Source organism: Halichoerus grypus, chromosome 3 (assembly GCF_964656455.1).
Source record: "Halichoerus grypus chromosome 3, mHalGry1.hap1.1, whole genome shotgun sequence".
Lineage (NCBI taxonomy): Eukaryota > Metazoa > Chordata > Mammalia > Carnivora > Phocidae > Halichoerus > Halichoerus grypus.
Window position 1 is genome coordinate 201,997,663 of NC_135714.1, and position 18,860 is coordinate 202,016,522.

The 18,860-nt window shown below is 47.4% G+C and overlaps 1 protein-coding gene and 1 long non-coding RNA gene across 4 annotated transcripts in view; one reads left to right on the forward strand and one right to left on the reverse strand.

Moving 5' to 3' along the window:
- MCPH1 (microcephalin 1) overlaps window positions 1–18,860 on the reverse strand; it is a 251,872-nt gene that overhangs the window by 21,835 nt on the left and 211,177 nt on the right. The gene's annotated exons all lie outside the window — the stretch shown is intronic.
- Window positions 1,821–7,580, forward strand: LOC144381428 (uncharacterized). The gene is made up of 2 exons (XR_013446676.1): window positions 1,821–3,253; window positions 5,027–7,580. It is a non-coding gene; the product is annotated as an uncharacterized LOC144381428 (long non-coding RNA).

The following is an 18,860-nucleotide window of genomic DNA, read 5'->3' on the forward strand; positions in this document are numbered from 1 at the left end:
TGCCACAGCTCGCCACGCTGGGTCCTCGTCTGCACTCGCTCCCTGGTGACCTCGTCCAGCGTCCGGGCCTTAGACGGCTTCCGTGTGCCTGTGATGCCCACATTTTGTCTCTAGCTCAGAATCCCAAGCCAAGGCGCTCTCTTGGCCTCTCCCCGGGATCTCTAACAGAACTTGCAGGCCCAAACCAGCCTCCCCTCCTCCTGCAGCCTTCTCCATTTCTGGCCGTTCCATCCTTCCAGAGGCCCAGGCCCAAGACACGGAGGTCAGCTTCTTCTTCACAACACATGCAGATGAGGACCATTCCTCATTGTTCTGCGCTCCAGTCCAAGTGAAGCCAACACCACTCACCTGGGTTAATGCCTCTGAGCTGGTGTCCCTACTTCTAAATGTGTCCCCCCTTCAGACTCTTCTCAACAGAGTGAGAACTTTAAAAACCTGTCAGATCATGTCTCTTCTCTGCTCAAAATGCTGGTGCCTCATTTCATTTAGAAGAAGAGCTGAAACCCTTGAGCTAGGCACCATGACCACTGCTTCCCACTTACCTCTTAGCACCTACACCTAGTTCATGCCCCACCCCCTTCTCTGAACACACGGGAATACTTGTGCCTCAGGGCCTTTGCACCAACTTTCCCCTCTGCCTGGGATGTTCTTCCTTCAAATGTCCACACGGCTAATTCTTTTACTTCTTTTGAGTCTTTACTCAGCTGTCAGCATTTCCATGTGGCATCCCCCCAAAATCCCAATGCCTTTATTCTTTTTCTCTTGCCACACATTTTATTGGCTTCTAAGATAATATACAATTTATTCTATGTTTGTCATGCTAGAACCTAAGGGCAGGACTCTTTGTTTTGTTCAGCGACATATCCCTAGCACCTAGAACAGGGCCTGGCACATAGTAGGTGCTCAGTTATACCTGTTGATCAGTGAATTTATTGAGTGACTATGGAGAATTGTGTTTGGGAGTCTGATTTCAGGACAGCTTCTACTCTAGCTACCGCCCTCCCCAGGGGGATAGCACAGTAGCAGTGACAAGACAAAAAGGATTTCCAGGAAATGGCAGAGAGCAGGGTGGACAGGCACCCTGGGAGAAAGTTCCACGGCACAGTAGGGCCTTCAGCTATGGAAATGCACAGATGGGAGACCAAGTACCTCAAGTCTGGGAGGAACAAAACCGGAGAGGAGGTGGATAGGTGGAGACAGGGAGGTGGTCAGCCAAGGCACGAGCGAGCACCTGTGTCCGCGGCAGACCAGGAAAGAGGGGGCAGAGGACGGGCCAGCTGGGGGAACGGGCAGAGGGTGCCAGGGTGCAGGTGAGCATCTCGGGACACGACGCTGGGCATTGCAGAGGACGCACTGGAAAAGACAGGAGTGGTGCTGGAAGAGCAGGGGGTGGGTAAGGGTGTAAATCACGGGGGTCACAGAGAGGTTGACAAGGGGGGGTGCATCTACGGGACACCCTGAAGGCAAGAAGGTAAGAGCTGCCGATGGGCAGCATGTGGGGGACGAGAAGGGGGGGCTCCAGAGGAACTCCCGCCAAGATGGCAGGAGTGCTGATTCCACAGAGCACTGGTCCAGCTGCGGGGAGGGCAGGGGCGGGGGGTGCGAGCCAGTCAGTAGCCAGACCCACACTCAGTTGTCAGTCGCTGGCACTCAGAGTTTAAGCCTGCTGCAGCTGCTGCCCACACACCTCTGACTGGTGTCCCCCCGGGACTCACGGCAGAGCCCAAACCCCTGCACCAAGAGTGACTTTCCTTTACGGTCTCACATGGTTCTTCCACTCTGTAATACATCAGCTTGTGGTACTACTAACATGTTCTAAATCCTTATCAATAAGGAAGCACATCCCAGGGAAAGTCAGGGCATGCACAGCTCAGGTCAAGAAACACAGCTGGAGGGACCTCTGAATGCCGCTCACCTTTAGAATGAAGCACCCCAGCATCACAAGGGATTATGCACATCCAAATTCTGCATTTTATAAACAGACCAAAGCCGAGAGTAAGGAGGTGCCGGGAGCCACACAGTGAGTAAAACAAGTGGCTGCAACAGAGGGATCCAGGAGCTCACGTTCCCACATACCGACCAGGAGCGGTGCACAGGGCTGGGGTGGCAGGGAGGACAGCAACCGTGAAGAAGCATGCACGATCCCTCCAGGCAAGTCCCCTCCCTGCCACCACCACCGGTGCCACTCTGAGCTTCGGTTTGGGCTAATACCAACACGGCCCAGGGGTAAGGGGACAGGACAGGAATGCACGGGGCCACGCAGTTCAGGCAAGTCATCCTGCCCTCCTCCTGCCTGAATTCTTGACGACATCCCCGCGCTCTGAAACATCTGGTCCTCCTGGCCTGGGACGTGTCACCCCTGGCTTTCTCCCTCAGCCCTGCTCATCTTCCTCTCCAGCCCCCAGATGCTGACAACTCACAGCCCCCTCCTCTACCTCCCCAGAGTCCTCTGACACTCCCCACTTAGTACAGAGCTTTCCTCTGCCCTCTGGGACCATTTAACGAAGTGAGTGCTGGCCTCTCTTTTTGGAACATTCACAGGCCCTGGGCACCCAACCACATCTAAACCTTAACTCGTGCTCTTCATTCTCAAACCAGGTCCCACTAAATCACAGCTAAAAGTTACTAAGAGCTGACTGTGTGCCGTTAAGCACCTCCTGTGAGTTAGCTCATTGAATCCTTGAGATAACATCTGTGAGAGACACTGCCCGTGTGTAGCTGATAGTGGAGAATGACACAGACTCAACCTCCACGAGGTCACAGAGCTGGGAGGGGAAGGAGCTTGGATGCTAACCCCGCCAAGCTGTGTTCTTGATAATTACATAATACTGCTTTCAGAATCTCAGGGAAGGCGACCCGCCACCTGGGCATCATCCTTGACTTGCTTCTTGCCCGCACCTTCCAGCCCCACTTTATCACCAAGTCCAGTGGGTTTTATCTCCTGAGCATCGTTCCAAGTCCAGCCTCTTTAACAGCACCATCACCACCCTCGCCAACCTGCAGCTCGCAAACTGGGTCGGGACCTACCCGGGGTCCACTCCTGCGCCCTCACGTAGGTAAGTGCATAAAGTACCCTAACCTTAAGTTTACAGCTTACACGTATGCCCGTGTAACCGTGGCCGCCATCAGGACGCTGACCGTCTCCAGCCCTCCAGGGGGTGCCCCCTGCCAGGGAGGACTGCCACTCTGAGCGCACTCATCATCGGTGACACGGCTCTGCTCTATTACCGAACTACAGAAATGGAGTCATGTGGTATGTACCCTTTTGTATCTGGCTTCTTTCGCTCAGCACAATATCTGAACACATATCCTCTTAAAACCCTCCAATACCTTCCTACTACTCGGAGGAAGAAAAAAAAAACTCAAATGGCCTAGAAGACCCCCCATGACCCAGCCCCTACTTTTATCTGAGGCTGAATCTGACATCATCCTCTCCCTCCTCTCTGTTCTGCCTCAACTGTCTCCTTCCAGCCTCATATGCCCTTGCTGCTGCATTCTGGCCACAGGGCCTTGAAACATGCTGCTGCCTCTGCTAGGCTGGTGAGTCGATCCCTTGTTAGATTAATTCCTACACACCATCTGGATTTTGGCTCCTCGGCATCTCTTCAGGGAAGCCCATGCTGTTCCCCAGCTAAATCAAATCTGCATCATCCTTTTGTATTTAATAAACACAGGCACTGTACTAAGTGCTTTATAAATATTATTTTACCCTCATAAAAATTCTGCAGGGTAGTTACTCTTATTCTCACCCTTTTCCATATGAGAAACTGAAGACCCAGACAGGAAGCACCCTGCCTAAGGTCACAAAGCTAACGGACCAGGAGCCAGAGCTGGGAGCACTCTGCTGGCCCTGGGGACCTGTCCTTCCCCTTAGGTCACAGCGCTTCTGTGTCTTCCCAACACTGTACCAATTACACCGGGGACAGTTCCTGGCCCAGTGTGTGTGTGTGTGTGTGTGCGGGGGGGGGGGGGGGCAGGGAGTTCCTCGGTACATGAGGGAATGAACAGGTGTCGGCAACTATATGTAGAAGACACCTCTCAGGTACAACTAGCTGGTGGCTACATGTGTGTACTGAGTATGTGTATACAGTCGTCCACCCCCTTATCTACAGCTTTGCTTTCCACAGTTTAGGCTCCCTGGGGTCAACCGCGGTCAGTCCCAAAGCAGATCCTCTTCCTTGAGTATCATCAGAAGGTCAGCAGTAACTTAGGGCTAGGTGGCGCATGAAGCCTGCGTCATTCACCTCGCTTCCTCACGTCTCGTAGGCATTTTATCACCTCACATCAGCACAAGGGTAAGGTGATGAGAGTCTTGAGAGAGAAGGAAGACCACATTCATAGAACTTTTATGACGGCATATGGCTAGAGTTGGTTTTAGTGGTTGTTAATCTCATACTGTGCCCAATATAGAAACTAAATGTAATCACAGGTCCCCACGTACAGGAAAAAACATACCCTACACAGGCTTCCATAGAATCTGTGGTTTGAGGCATCCACTGGGCATTCTGGAATGTGTTCCCTCAGATAAAGAGAGGACTACTGGATATGTGCATCAGTATCTGTCTATGTTGCGGGGACAATTTTGTTTTTTGTGTGTGAGATCCTCACTTGGAAGCTGAATCTACAGAACCAGCCATGAGGTGACAGCATTGTTACTAACTCAGGTCCATGCCACACATCCCCAACCTCTGTTGGACAAGCCAAGGGTGTCTTAACTTAGTGCATCTGCAATATAAATTTTCCTCTTCCATGGGGCCGGTCGCTATGTTTAACATCCCAGAAGAGTAGGACTCCGAGGATTTTGGCTTGCACAACTTAATAGCTACTGGTCCCCTTCATTGCAATTATGAAAGCAGTGGCTATTAGAACTAACAGTTAAGATATTAAATAATAACTGTTAACATTTACTGAACATTGCATGCAAGCACATTTGCTAAAGTATGCTAGGTACGTTCCATGAAATATCCAATTTTAATTATTACAAAAATCCTGTGAGGCAGAGACCATTATTATCCATGTTTTACAGGGGTGCGGAGTCATTTGGCCAAGGTACCATACTGGTGTGTGGAGGGCCAAGCATCCAGACTGCATCTGTCTTACTCAGAGCCTGTGCCCTTCACCAGGAAACATACTGCTTTAAAGTTCATGGCCTGCAGAACTCAGGAATGACTAACAACCTCTGGATTTCTAAGTACAAATAATTGTACATCCATTAGTTCCTGTGATGGTAACTATCTGAAGATCTTCAGGTCTTTTAGAAGCATCTTGGTCTTTCAGATAGGTCCAGCTTTACAAAATTTCTCTAGTTCAAATTCAAGCTTGATTTCTTTGCTAATGTGAGATCTGAATTTATAAAGATTGCACACGGAGTCCTGGCTCCTCCACCCTGTAGCTACGTGATCTTGCCTTACATAAGCCTCTTAGATCTGGTTCCCTGGGGGCAAAATGCAGATGATGGCCCCCCGAAGTTACTGTGGGTCAATCACGTCCTCCACCTTGCTATCTTGCCATCAAACGCATGCCCAACGTTCTGAATGAATACGAGTGGGCTGTAACCGATGAGCCCCCACACAACCTGAGGGCTGAGCCAGGAACTGTGGGGGTGGCTCCCAAGACAAGCCACAGAGCCTGCACTCATGGAGAATTACAGTGCCCCTGGGGAGTTAAAAAAAGATCTATCCAGATCCTTAAGGAATCTTACACGATGCCCAGTGGGATAAGCCGATTAAGGAGAAGCATCTAGATGGTAGACAACTGCCACCCCGTGTCTGCAACTTCCCAAGTCTGAGCTCTGGGGACAGAACAGAGTGGCCTCTGTCCCCACCTCGCTCCTACAGATGGGATGAGAGACCCAGGGGCAACTCAGCCCCACACAGCTGCGTCGACTTAGGGGAAGTGGGAGCATGCAACTTTTAACAGCTTGACGATGGGGAGACTGGAGCCTGTCAAAGCAAAGAGACTCTAAAGACCAATAAACACGGTGCAAATAATTCCAAGAATCCTTATGGTTCTCAGCAGAAAAAAGCCTCACGTGAACATGAGTGTTGTCAGACTTGGGAGTGTGGTTTCCATACTCAGCACTGGTTTTAATTTGTTTTTTCCTAGCCTTATTTACGTGCAACTGACATATAAACAGCATCGGCTCTCACACTACAGTTTGAAACTGTTTTGGAAGTTAAGAGTGAAGAGAAATTCCAAAGAATTTATGCAAAAAAGAAAAAAATTAGTTAAGGGTGGAGGAGGGGTGGGGGAGACAAGCCTCTGACTGGCGGCCTGGCAAAGCACGGGTGACATGTCTTCAATGATGAAACTCCCAGGAAAAATCAAATCCATGTGCTTGTGGAAGAGGGGAACGGAAAGGCCTGTCCAGTGTGAAGGGGTTCACTCTCCTAAGACGTTTTTGTCAACGCTTCATTTTAGGCAAGAAAGTGACATAAAGTACATAAGGAGACTCCCTGTGGCTTCCTTTTCCCAAGAGTTCCACACAAATGAGCCCTGCCATCCGTTGGCCGAAACAGACGACAATGTAAGCAAAGGCAGGAGGCATTTTTCCCTTACTTTCGCTGAGCCTCAAGCCATTGCCGTTGGAACTCTGTGCCAAACTCGGGGTTTTTTTTAAAGGCGTCACTTGAGTTTTAAAGGCTACGTAAGTGATGGGAACATAACCGTCTTGGGAATCCACAAATAACTTTTTAAAAAGTCATAAATCTGCATCTCATGCCTCATAGTTTTCAACAACTGCGAGAAATAGGTCAAAGCTCGAGCTCCGTAGGTTCCTTCCCTCTTCAGCGGTTGGAGCTAGTGGCTCTGGGCCTTTTCCACGTGCTTCCACAGTAAATACCTAGGCCCTCCAGCCACACTTGGACCTCAACTGCTTTTAGGTCTCATTTTTCAAAAATCATGATAAAACACCCATGGAAATAGCTTCTTGGTTTTACAGAACTTTTTCTTTGACACTTTAACTGTCTGGTAGGTGGCAAAAAAAAAAAAAAGTTGTAAACTTATAAAAATGCTAGCGCAATTCCACAGTGTACTTTAAAGTTGGGGGGTTCTAAGCCAAGTTTTGGAAGGGGCCGACCACCAGCCACAGGGCGGTGTGGCAGGTGCTCGTTCTAGCTGCGGGTGAGAAAGGCCTGGGAGGCTTTTGAAACAGTGTTGCAAGGGCCCCACCCGGGCCAATTAAGTCCCACCACCTCTGTGGGGGGAGTGCGGCCTGAGCAGTAGGCGCTTTTAAACCGAACGTGATTCCAGCGGTTCTCAAACTGGACTGCGTACTGCAGCCACCTGGGAAGGAGAAAAAAGACTGCTGGGATCCCCAAACCCCAGACATTCTGACCTAATTAAAGGGGGCGTGGCCTGGGGAGCAGGAGTTTAAAAATCTCCCTAGGTGACTCTAAAGAGCAAGAAGCACCCCATTATACTCGAAGAGGCTCTGAATAGAAACCAGTTTCCCCGAGGACTGTTCCAACACCTATAGGCGACAAGACAAGGGGGCCTCACACTGATCCGTCTACCAAAGAAGAATGACATACATTCGCGGTCTTAGAAAGCTTGAGAGCTGGAATAAATCATGAAAGCAACTCAGTTCTGGGGATTGCAATTTCAATCCCAAAACAAATCAGCGACCCACTGAAAGATGAGCCTTCCCTGTTCCCTAGCTGTACGTCTCCACTTCTCTCTGGATTCTCCGAAGGCAGCCACCTGTCTTTCCTCCCCCTTCTCTGCATGCCCCGGGGCTCCCCACCGCATGCAGCCCCACTGAGCCAGCAGGTACAGCCTGGGGCTGGTCGGTCAGGGCTCAGGGTGGCCTCTGAGCTGCACTCCCACCTCAGCAGGTAGGCCTGCCCATCCTTCCTGGCTCCTTCTCTGGTCCCACTGGAGACGCCTGCTTGGGCCGTAGCGCGTCCTGCTGGGGGTGAGCACTGGCCACGCCCCAGCCAGCACTCACCTCCTGGGGCTGACCGGTATCCCACCTGGGTGGCCTTCCTCAACCAGAGCGCTGAGTGCGGCTGCCAGTCTCCTGCGCTGCCGCCAAGCGCATCCTGGCGAGGACCCAGCTTTACAATATGGACTCCGAGTTTCCCAGGGTTGCAATCTTTTCTGTTTGTTTTCTTTTGGTCTCCACATTTTCTCATGGGCATCTTCCTCCCTCTGAGGTATCTCCGTTCCACACTACTGTTCAGTGTGGAGGGGGGAGAGAGAAAGAGGCATTTCCTCTGTGCCCTCCTGTCCGCTGACGATCCCCAGCTGTAGGACTCAGGGAAGGCCCTCCAAATAGGGCACAGATCTTGTTTTATAGCAAATGACCAGGACACCTCACATAACTCAGGCTTTTTAAAGAAGCCTTCATTCAAAGCCACATTTTGGGTCAAGATTTATAAAATGACCTATTGTGAATTTTACTTTGAGGCCCCTTTATAAACCACTATTGTGACTTTCCAAGTTAGTGTGGCTTTTATTTGATTACTCAAAAAACATTTTTTCCTTCTCTTAATTGAGGGTTCCCAGATAATTTAGATATTTTAATTGTTATACAAGTAAATGAAACAACTTTATCATTTGAAGGTTTCAAGGATTTGTTTTTCCTTATAATCAGACATATCCTTCAAAGAATGAGGGGGAAAAGCACTCTCTAGAGTCCCGTAATACTGCTGGACTTAGCTATTCGTTGGCTGCCTACAGAAGCCACTGAACTAACCAAATGTTTAAAATCTTGTTTACAAGTTTTTTCTATTAAAGCGAAATTTACCAATCTGCATTATTTTTCTAAAAAGCAAATTAACATTTTCTTATTTTACAAAAGCAATTTCTTTGGTTTCCAGTGCTTAAAAATGAAATTTGATATTCTCTGTATCCTTCGAATGAAAGTGTAGGCCAGAGGCACCCCCCGGGGTTTTCCAAGACACCCGTCCTAGAGGCACACATCTCCCCTCCAGAATCTAGCACACATGGTCTGGCTGCTTAGGCATAAGGATTATTTTAGAAGAAACAGTGGTTTGTGGCATTACATCTCAGTTTAAGGACATGTCCTTGTTCATATCTATGATTTATTTGCTGCTGAGTCTTTGGTCAGAAATGCAACCCCGGCCATAACATTTTCCTGACGATCCGCCTTATAGTGTGGTTTCTGGGAACGCATCACAGGGAAAGGCCAGGGACTCCCTGCTCTTAAGTTTCAAAACACTTCCCCCTGGGTGAAACAAGTTCTTTTTCAATGAATATGAAGTCCCAACGGAGTAGGGGCACAGGGAAGGAGGAGAAAAAGGACAACTGACAAACTCTTGGGAAGGAAAGATCCTATCTGGATGTCAACATTTGGAAGAAGGGATAAAAGATGCCCCCCGTCCCCCACCATGAGTGACCCTTATAGATTTTAGGAGCCTGGCAAGAACGGGGGGGGGGGGGTTGCCAGGAGGGCCTGGGTTCCTTCTGGTTCTACACTCACAGCTGACTGTGAGGTCACGATCCCGAGGACCTCATTCCACCTCTACCCCACCTTAAAGGGGAGATATAAGGAGGAAAAAGGAGGGTGCCTGGGTAGCTCAGGTCGTGATCCCAGGGCCTGCTTCTCCCTCTGCCTCTCATGAATGAATGAATGAATGATAGGAAAAAGGAGTAACAGAAGTAACAGAAAGACTGTTGTTGGTAAACCACTTCTCTATGCCCAAGTTCTTAGCCTATAAAACAAAGGGCCAGTACTAGATAATTTCCGAATCTACTTTCTGTGTGGACGTTTTTGAGTTGATGGTTCCTTCTGATCAACTTCTTTCCTCTTACTCCTTTCTACTTAGCAACTCAATTTCCCACCCACCCCACCAGCTAATTTCAAAAGCTCCTACTGTACTTGGTTTTATAATTCGAAGAAACTGGGTCCATATTATAAAAATATGCTGGAAATACAGACATTCACTGGAACATTCCATTGTATTTTAACCTACTCAATCCATTAGTCCTGGAGGTTTATTAGGGGATTTGTGGGGGGGGGAGGGGTTCTATTTGATGCTGTTTTTTTAATTCATCATTAGGGTACTGGAGTCCAACCCAGAAACCATTGGAATGGTCCAGTTTCTACTTTTCTATTGGCTGTGGGTGTGTTCACCATCCTTCCGGAAGCGCTGTCCCTGGGACGGCAGAGTGCAGGAGTGATTCAACGCCTGAAAGCCCCTCTATCTGGTGCTGTGGTTGCAGGCAGTAAGGACAGCTGGGATGAGGGGGCCAAGGACCAGCCTCTCTCTGCTCCTCTACCAGACAACCTTTCCAACGAAGCCTGTTTCCTACCTGCTGGAAATGGTGTGAGAGCCAAAAGAGACAAATGCCATAGGGCTTCACAAAAGTAAAACATCACATAAAAAAGAGAAAAAGTTCTCAAACTTAAAAAAAAAAATCTTAGTTGAATACTGGCTTGTAAGCTTATAAATGTTTGATATTGTAGCCAAATTATTTTTAAAAACTGACTTGCAAATCAAGTATTATAAAAAAAGTGCACCTATTTTCATGGAGATCAAATACCTCAATAGACCTACTTTTTACTGTAGCATAGAATCACCACATTCAGAATACAGCCATACCTCCAATATATTGCTGGTTTGGTTCCAGACCACCACAATAAAGCAAATACAGCAAAACAAAGTGAGTCAAATGAATTTTTTGCTTGCCTAGTACATATAAAAGTCATGTTTATACATACTGTGGTCCACTGAGTGTGCAATAGCATTATGTCTAAAAAACCAATGTACACACTTTAACTTAAAAATACTTTGTTAAAAAAAAAAAAGAAGATAGTGGGAAGGGAAAAATGAAGGGGGGGAATCGGAGGGGGAGATGACCCATGAGAGACGATGGACTCTGAGAAACAAACTGAGGGTTCTAGAGGGGAGGGGGGTGGGAGGATGAGTTAGCCTGGTGATGGGTATTAAAGAGGGCACGTTCTGCATGGAGCACTGGGTGTTATGCACAAACAATGAATCATGGAACACTACATCAAAAACTAATGATGTAATGTATGGTGATTAACATAATAAAATAAAATTTAAAAAATTAAAAAAAAATACTTTATTACTAAAAAATGCTAGCTATCATCTGAGCTTTCCAAGTTGTAATCTTTCTGCTGGTGGAGGGTATTACCTCATTGTTGATGGTTGCTGGTTGACTGGGATGGTGGTAGCTGAAGGTGGGGTGGCTGTGACAATTCCTTAAAATAAGACAAGGAAGTTTGGCACATCGATCAACTCTTCCTTTCACGAATGATTTCTCTGAGCATGTGGTGCAGTTTGATATCATTCTATTTAAAATTTTTAATCTTAATTTCAGTGTAGTTAACGTACAGTGTTGTATTAGTTTCAGGTGTAGAAATATAGTGATTCAACAATTCCATATATTACTCAGTGCTCATCATGATGAGTGTACTCTTTTTTTTTTTTTTAAGACTTTATTTATTTGAGAGAGTGAGCGATAGAGAGTGAGAGAGAGCAAGCACGAGTGTGGGAGAAAGGGCAGAGGGAGAGTGGGAGGCAGGCTCTCCACCGAGCAGAGAGCCCGATGCGGGGCTGGATCCCAGAACCCTGAGATCATGACCTGAGCCGAAGGTAGATGCTTAACTGACTGAGCCACCCAGGCGCCCCATGATAAGTGTACTCTTAATTCCCTTCACCTATTTCAGAATATTACTACAGTGGAATGTTACTCAGCCATAAAAAATAACAAAATCGTGCCATTTGCAACAACATGGATGGAGCTAGAGAGTATAATGCTAAGCCAGTCAGAGAAAGACAAATACCGTATGATCTCACTCACATGTGGAATTTAGGAAAGAAAACAACTGAGCACTCTGGTAGCCTTTCACCCCCAGAACCTCTCCAGCCCCGCTGCTGCTGCACCGACTCAGTTTATGGCGCACACACTGGCACGTGACGCACTAACACACACGCTGCGCCAGCTCGCACACGTGAGGGGCTGGCGGCCGCACACATGCGCTCACTGTACGTGTGCACATCCTACACACAGATTTTATGTGTGTGTGTGTGTAAATATATATATATAAAATGCATTTATTGTTTTCTCCTTCAAGACCATACTTGACTTGCCAAACCATTTTTAGTTTATCACATCTCTTAAAGCAGAATGAAATCCGAAAATAAAAAACAAATATCCTTCAGCAAGTGGCAAGAGGTCAGACCCGGGAGCAGAGTTTAAAAGAGTAACTATGCAGAGTTGGGCCAAGAGGTGACTAAGAGGGAAAGAGATAAGATCTGTCTACAAATACCTGGAGGCTGTAAACAACAAGGAAAGCGACAAACCAAGCCAGCCCACAACAAAGGCTGACCAGGAATTTGCTGCGTATCAAGAAAAGGAAGTGGACGAGGGCAAGGAAGCTTTCCCACTCGGGGTTCTCTATGAGCCTGAGAGCCCCAGCCAGCCGCCACCTCCTGCCCTCCCCCTCCAGCCCTCTCCCCACGGCGCCTCAGGCCTGCCCGTCCCCCCTACTGCATGGAGCCCGCCCAGCTCTGCCCGTCCCATCCACATGAATGAATGCCGGACCCCCTCCCACCGGGACTCTGAGATCTAACCTCATCTGCCTGGAAACCCGCACAGAACTGCAGACCCTCTCTGGTTCTTAGGTTGGTATCAAGACTCCTACCATCTGGCCCCTAATGACCTTCTATTCTTCCCAAGTCTTGTCAAATCTTTTGCTCAAGGAAACTGGCCTTCCTAACCTCTTTCCATCCAGCATTTAGTACCTTGTGCCCTCCTTCCAGTCAGATTCAAGTTAAACTCAAGATATTATTGTCTTCAATGTACGATGCAGGGAATTAAAAAGAATGACAGAAATATGGACCTTGCCTTCAAGAAGCCCATAATCTAGCAGAAGACACATATATAAACAATTAAATCATGTTACATTATCTTTTTTACACTATAGTATTTATGCTGGTGATATAAAAACAGTATTATAAAACCATAAAAGAGAAATGAATGAATTTCTCAGTGAAATGAATTTTTCCAGGAAGGTTTGGAAAATATGTTCCAGAAAAGCCTGTCCTTAGAATTAGGAAAAGGGTATGTGTGTGTGAGTGTGTGTTGGGTGTATGTGTGTGCATGTGTGTGTGCTGGGCGTGTGAGTGTGTGGGTCTGTGTGTATGCGCGTGTTGGGTGTGATGGAAAGGCAAGTCAATCTGTGATCGCAGTGGTGAGGACTGGCACAAGAGTCTGAGGTACACACTTGGTTTCAGAGCGATGGGCAGCCCAGTTGGCACCAGGGGGCAGGAAGGGAATGGAGTAGGTGGGAAGGAGGGCTGAGAGCAAGCTCTCGGAAAGGTTTCATGTCTTGCTATAAAGTTTAAACTTGATCTTGCAGGCAAAGTGAAGTCACTAGAAATTTAACGGCAGAATGCAGCATGAGGAGACCAGAGTTGTGTCTCCCTCTTTCTCTCTTTTTTTTTTTTTTTTTTTTTTTTTGAGACCTGTGTTTTCTAAAGATGCATTTGTAAGGATGACTGAAAGAAGCACCAGAAGTGTTGGGAAGGGGCCCAGGGCTGACGTGTGCTGCGCTCCAGCACAGTGAGGGTTAAACACGATGCGGGGCTGCTGGTTGGAGTGGCTGCCCGGCTGCAGATCACGGGACCCTGGCTGGGAGCACAGAATGAAGACGGAGCTCAGCCCTGTCTTGCCCGGGGACGTGGGTGCCCACAGTTCTTCCTTCTCACCTCTCAGCGGCTATTTTCTCCATCTCTCCGGGGGTGCATTTAGCAATTATGAATGGACGCTCTCTTTTTTCTCACTTCAGAATATGCCCACCAAACCGTGGTAACAGGCAGCGTGGTACTTTTCTAGCTGGTGGAGTTAGCTACCGTGGGGGTTAGGTCTCATCAACAGGGACCTTTGGTGGCGGGGCGTATCTGTAGCTGTAGAAGCAACCAGAAGACATCTGGGGGCCTCCAGACCTGCCACGCAGTGCCCTGTAGCATTCCTTGAATTACCTTGTGTAGCTCTTGCACTGTTTATCAATCCAAATGATGTTTAAAAAAAACCAAGCAGGGCGCCTGGGTGGCTCAGTTGGTTAAGCAACTGTCTTCGGCTCAGGTCATGATCCTGGAGTCCCGGGATCGAGTCCCGCATCGGGCTCCCTGCTTGGCAGGGAGTCTGCTTCTCCCTCTGACCCTCCTCCCTCCCATGCTCTCTCTCTCTCAAATAAATAAATAAAATCTTTAAAAAAAAAAAAAACAAGCAAAGGGGGATTTGTACACACTCACAGAGGTTCAATCCTTTCATTCCATAGTAATATTGTTTTGTTCAGTGTTTGTCAATGAAAAACCTAGCTAAAAGAAGTATTTCAATACAGAGCCATAAAGTTTTGGCCTTGTCGATTTAGTCTCAAGGGAGTCTAAAACCTGGAGATGTAACCCTGGAGGCCTAGACCTTCTTTTGGGAGGGAGGCATGCTGGAGGTGCTCGGCGAGACAGCTGAGTGGGTGTCTGGCTGAGCCCCAGGGGAGGTGTAGGCAGGGCGCCGGCAGCCCCCTGAGCTCGGGGAGCAGAGCCCGCACTCCCACGCTTACGCCCACAATGCTGGGCAGTCACAAAGGTGCCTACAGTTGCGGGCTAATACATGTCAAAAAGAGGGACTGCCTAGACTAAAACCTGGACCACAGCGTGGACAGATACCTCACCAAGGACGACACGCAGCTGGTAAGGAAGCCCACGGCAGATGGCCCACATCACACGTCATCAGGGACATGCAAACGAAGACAACAATGAGACAGCACTACACACCCATCAGGATGACCAGAGTCCGGACACCGGCCACACCAAACGGCCACAAGGATGTGGAGTAACAGGAACTGTCACTCACTGCTGGAAGGAATGCAGAATGGCGCAACCGCAATGGAAGACAGCTTGGCAGGGTTTTGTTTTGTTTTTAAAGATTTATTTATTTATTTGAGAGAGAGAGAGAGAGAGAACATGAGTAGGGGGAGGGGCAGAGGGAGAGAAGCAGACTCCCGGCTGAGCTTGGAGCCTGCAGCCCTGGGGCTGGGTCTCATGACCCTGAGATCATGACCTGAGCCGAAATCAAGTCAGATGCTCAACCAACTGAGCCACCCAGGTGCCCCAGCTTGGCAGTTTCTTTTAAACTAAACATATTCTTACCATACGATCCAGCAATCCTGACCTGAAAACTTATGTCCACACCACTTATCTGCATGCAGATGTTTACAGCAACTTTTTCATAATTGTTGAAAACAACAAAGATGTCCTTCAGTAGGTGAATGGCTAAATAAACAGTTGGTCCATCCAGACGATGGCGTATTATTCAGCACTAAGAAGAGATGAGCTATCAAGCCATGAAAAGACATGGAGGAACCTTCAATGTATTATTACTAAGTGAAAGAAGCCAATCTGAAAGGCTACATACGGTATGATTCTGGAAAAGACAAAACTATGCAGATAGTAAAAAATCAGTGGCTGCCAGGGGTTGGATGGGGGAAGAGTGAACAGGGGAAGCACAGAGGATTTGGGGGGCAGTGAGACTACTCTGTGAGATACTGTATGGTGAATACATGACATCACATGTTTGTCCAAACCCACAGTGTGTCCAACACCAAGGGTGAACCGTATTGTACACTGTGGGCTCTGGGTGATGGTGACGTGTCCGTGTAGGTTCACAGATGGGAAGAAATGTCCCACTCTGGTGGGGGAAATGGGTCATGGGGGAAGCTGTGCGTGTGTGGGAGCAAGGAATATATGGGACTTCTCTGCACCTTCCCCTCAATTTTGCTCTTTAAAAAAAAAAGTCTTCGTGTAGACCACAAAACAGAGAGAGGCTCTACTGCTTCTTGCAGAAATACCACCTGGAAAGCACTGGCCCCCCCTCCACACCTCCCTTCACCCTGTATCCCAGCATCTCTCCAATGTACCTTTCAATGGACAGGGCACGTGGAACCGCCTGAATTTCGCAGAGGGGTGAGACTATCAGACCAGGGTCACCCAAGTGAGAGAAGAGCTGGGGGTCACTGGCAGGGACCCCGATTAACCAAGCATGGTCCCCCAGGGCCCTCTGTGTCCGTACCAACTCAGCTCAAGTCACTTCTGTAAGTTTTTAGTACATGTACACCTCAGAGACTGTGCAGGTTTGGTTCCAGGCCACCACAGTGAGTATCACAATAAAGCAAGTCAAATGAACTTTCCGGTTTCCCAGTGCATATATAAAAGCTATGTTTATATTATAGTGTAGGCTAAGTGTGCAATAGCATTATGTCTAAAACGATGTATATACCTTAATTAAAAAATACTTTATTGCTAAAAAATGCTAACTACATCTGAGCTTTCAGTGAGTCATAATCACTGATCACAGATCACTGTAACAAATACAATAACCATGAAAAAGTTCAAAATATTGCAAAAGTTACCAAAATGTGACACGGAAACATGAAGTGAGGAAATGCTGTTGGAAAAATGGCACTGATAGACTAGTTCGATGCAGAATTGCCACAAACCTTTAATTTGTAGAAAAAAAAAAAAAAAAAAGAAGAAGAAAAAGCACTATCTGTAAAATGCAATAAAATGAGCTATGTCTGCACTAGGAATCAAACTGTTATTTTGCTTCTGCTGTGAAAACATTTACTTTATCAAACACTTAGCAGCAAACAGAACATAAGTCCACAATGCTTTTCATCTTTATTAACATCTAATCCATTCCCCTAATGGTTACTTTTGAAATAGCTATAGCATTGATGTAAATGATTGTTTCACTTTGGCTTCTCTTATTTTATAGGCATACACCCACGTGTATATATATTTATACACACACACATACACACACATACATGTAAAATATATCAGGAGCGAATTCCCCCCGTTTTAGTTAATCTTGACAACTGACACATTTGTTTTAAATGTACACAATCTCTAGTTGAATCTCTATGTAACTTCCTACCCCTATCTACCCTCACTGCTTAAAAAAAAAAAAAAAAGAAAACAGAAAAGATAAAAAGTAGATCCAGGGGAAAACTACCAGGAGACTATTTCCAACAACAGATGACTCAACTAGCACCTGAGAATTTGTTGTACTTGTGTGTGCCGAGGTTCTGAACTTCCTGTTTCAATAAAATACCAAACAAGTTGTGTTTCCTTTACAAATAAGCTATTACATCAAGCCCTGTTCCTATAATTTCAGGGTTTTGTCTCCATTCCAACATTTTCTTTGGCAAATGTAGAAACATTCTAATTAAAGTGGAGAGGAAAACAAGCATCATTCATCACGATAAGAATAATGCACAAAAGAACATCCTCGTTTTTTCCTTCTTTCGCTAAGTCGTGCTCTACTTTAAACAGTTTGGGGACTGGCGTCACTTAGTCCCAGACTAATTCCTAGGTAATGACTGAAAGCAGGCCTGAGTCATATGAAAAAAAAAAAAATTCCACAGGTATCAATAATTCCTGTCACAAGTTTAACATTCTCTTAAAAATATCCTTCCGGGCCAGAGAGGAAGGCATTCCTTTAGGTAATCACGTAACAACATCAAGGATCAAGGTTTCTTTTCAAGATCCTGAGATTAGAAGAGGCCTTCCTATTTGGGACCGTGCAAGCCTGAGTTGAAAGGAATATTCTCACTTCCCAGGAGCTCTCCAAATGTCCACTTTCATCAGAACTTTTGAAAGCCGTATATTCGCTCTAAGAAGTACGATCTAAACAGGTTTAACTCATTTTAAAATACGTGTTTGAGTCCGAAGTGATCAGGATCTTCTAGCTGCTTGCCCCCCCGCCCCCCGTTACGCAGGGGTGTGGGCGTGAGAGGCAGCAGTGCTGTATCTATCTGTGCGTGCATGTTACGTCGGGGCTCCGATACAGCCAGAGCTCCATTTCTTTCAATTTTAAAGCACTGTATTTTGGAAAGCCAAAATCTGAAATGCACCCACAGGAAACCTGCAGTAAGAAACAGTCAGCTCTGGGAGGTACAAGGCTTCTCTGGTCTCATCTACGGTCGCTGAGAATTCTTTTCAGGTTCCAGTTAGGTTTTTTTGTCTTGTTTTGTTTTGTTTTGCTTGTTTTCAGTTACCACAGGCAGGAGAGACCCACCCTGAGAGCATGCTCCTTCTCTAAGGGATGCGTTTCGGCAGCAAAACACAAGAGCGTGTCCCTCCAGCTCCTGTTCTGAAGCCACCTGCTGCCCCACCACTCAGCCAGGCACACAGATGCGCGTGCTGTAGCAGAGACAGGGTCCCGCGGGGTAAACAGCGTCAATTACCTTTTCAAAGACCTTCCTGACAGTTGAGGAAGAAAGCCCTCCTTTCACTCAGTAGGAGAACCGACCTTGGAGGGCAGTCTTTCTTGGGGGCATTTACCCTCCAGCCCACCGCTTTCTCTGCTTGGATGCTCTCGGATGGGATACCCACGGGCATCTCAAGGTTAGGCGCCTGGCCTCCTTTCCTGTCCCCTTGTTATCAGAGGCTGGGCATCGAGCTCTGTCTCTAGTTCCGGGGGCTTCTGCTTGGCCTCCTACGTTCTGACCTCTCCGTTCCCTCCAGGAGCTCTGCCCCTGGCAGGGACTGAGAGGCTCAGTCCTGTGCCCCTTCCCAGATTTGTACAGACACACTCTCCTGACCTGACCCCCAGGCTAGCGTGGGAACCCACCACCATCTTTCCAAGGTGCACGCCCAGTCCCCAACGAGGCACTTTGTATCCCCTCCTTCCTGCCCCTCTGCAAAGTCTGCACCGAGGACATTCTTACTTCATTGTGGGGGACTTAGGTGCAATGTTACACTTGCAGATGTGCTAAGCTAATGTTGGCTGGAGAGTCACCTGGAAATGTGACTATTGATTTAGCAGCACGACAAGCATTTACTACGTGTAAAGCTCTGTGCAAA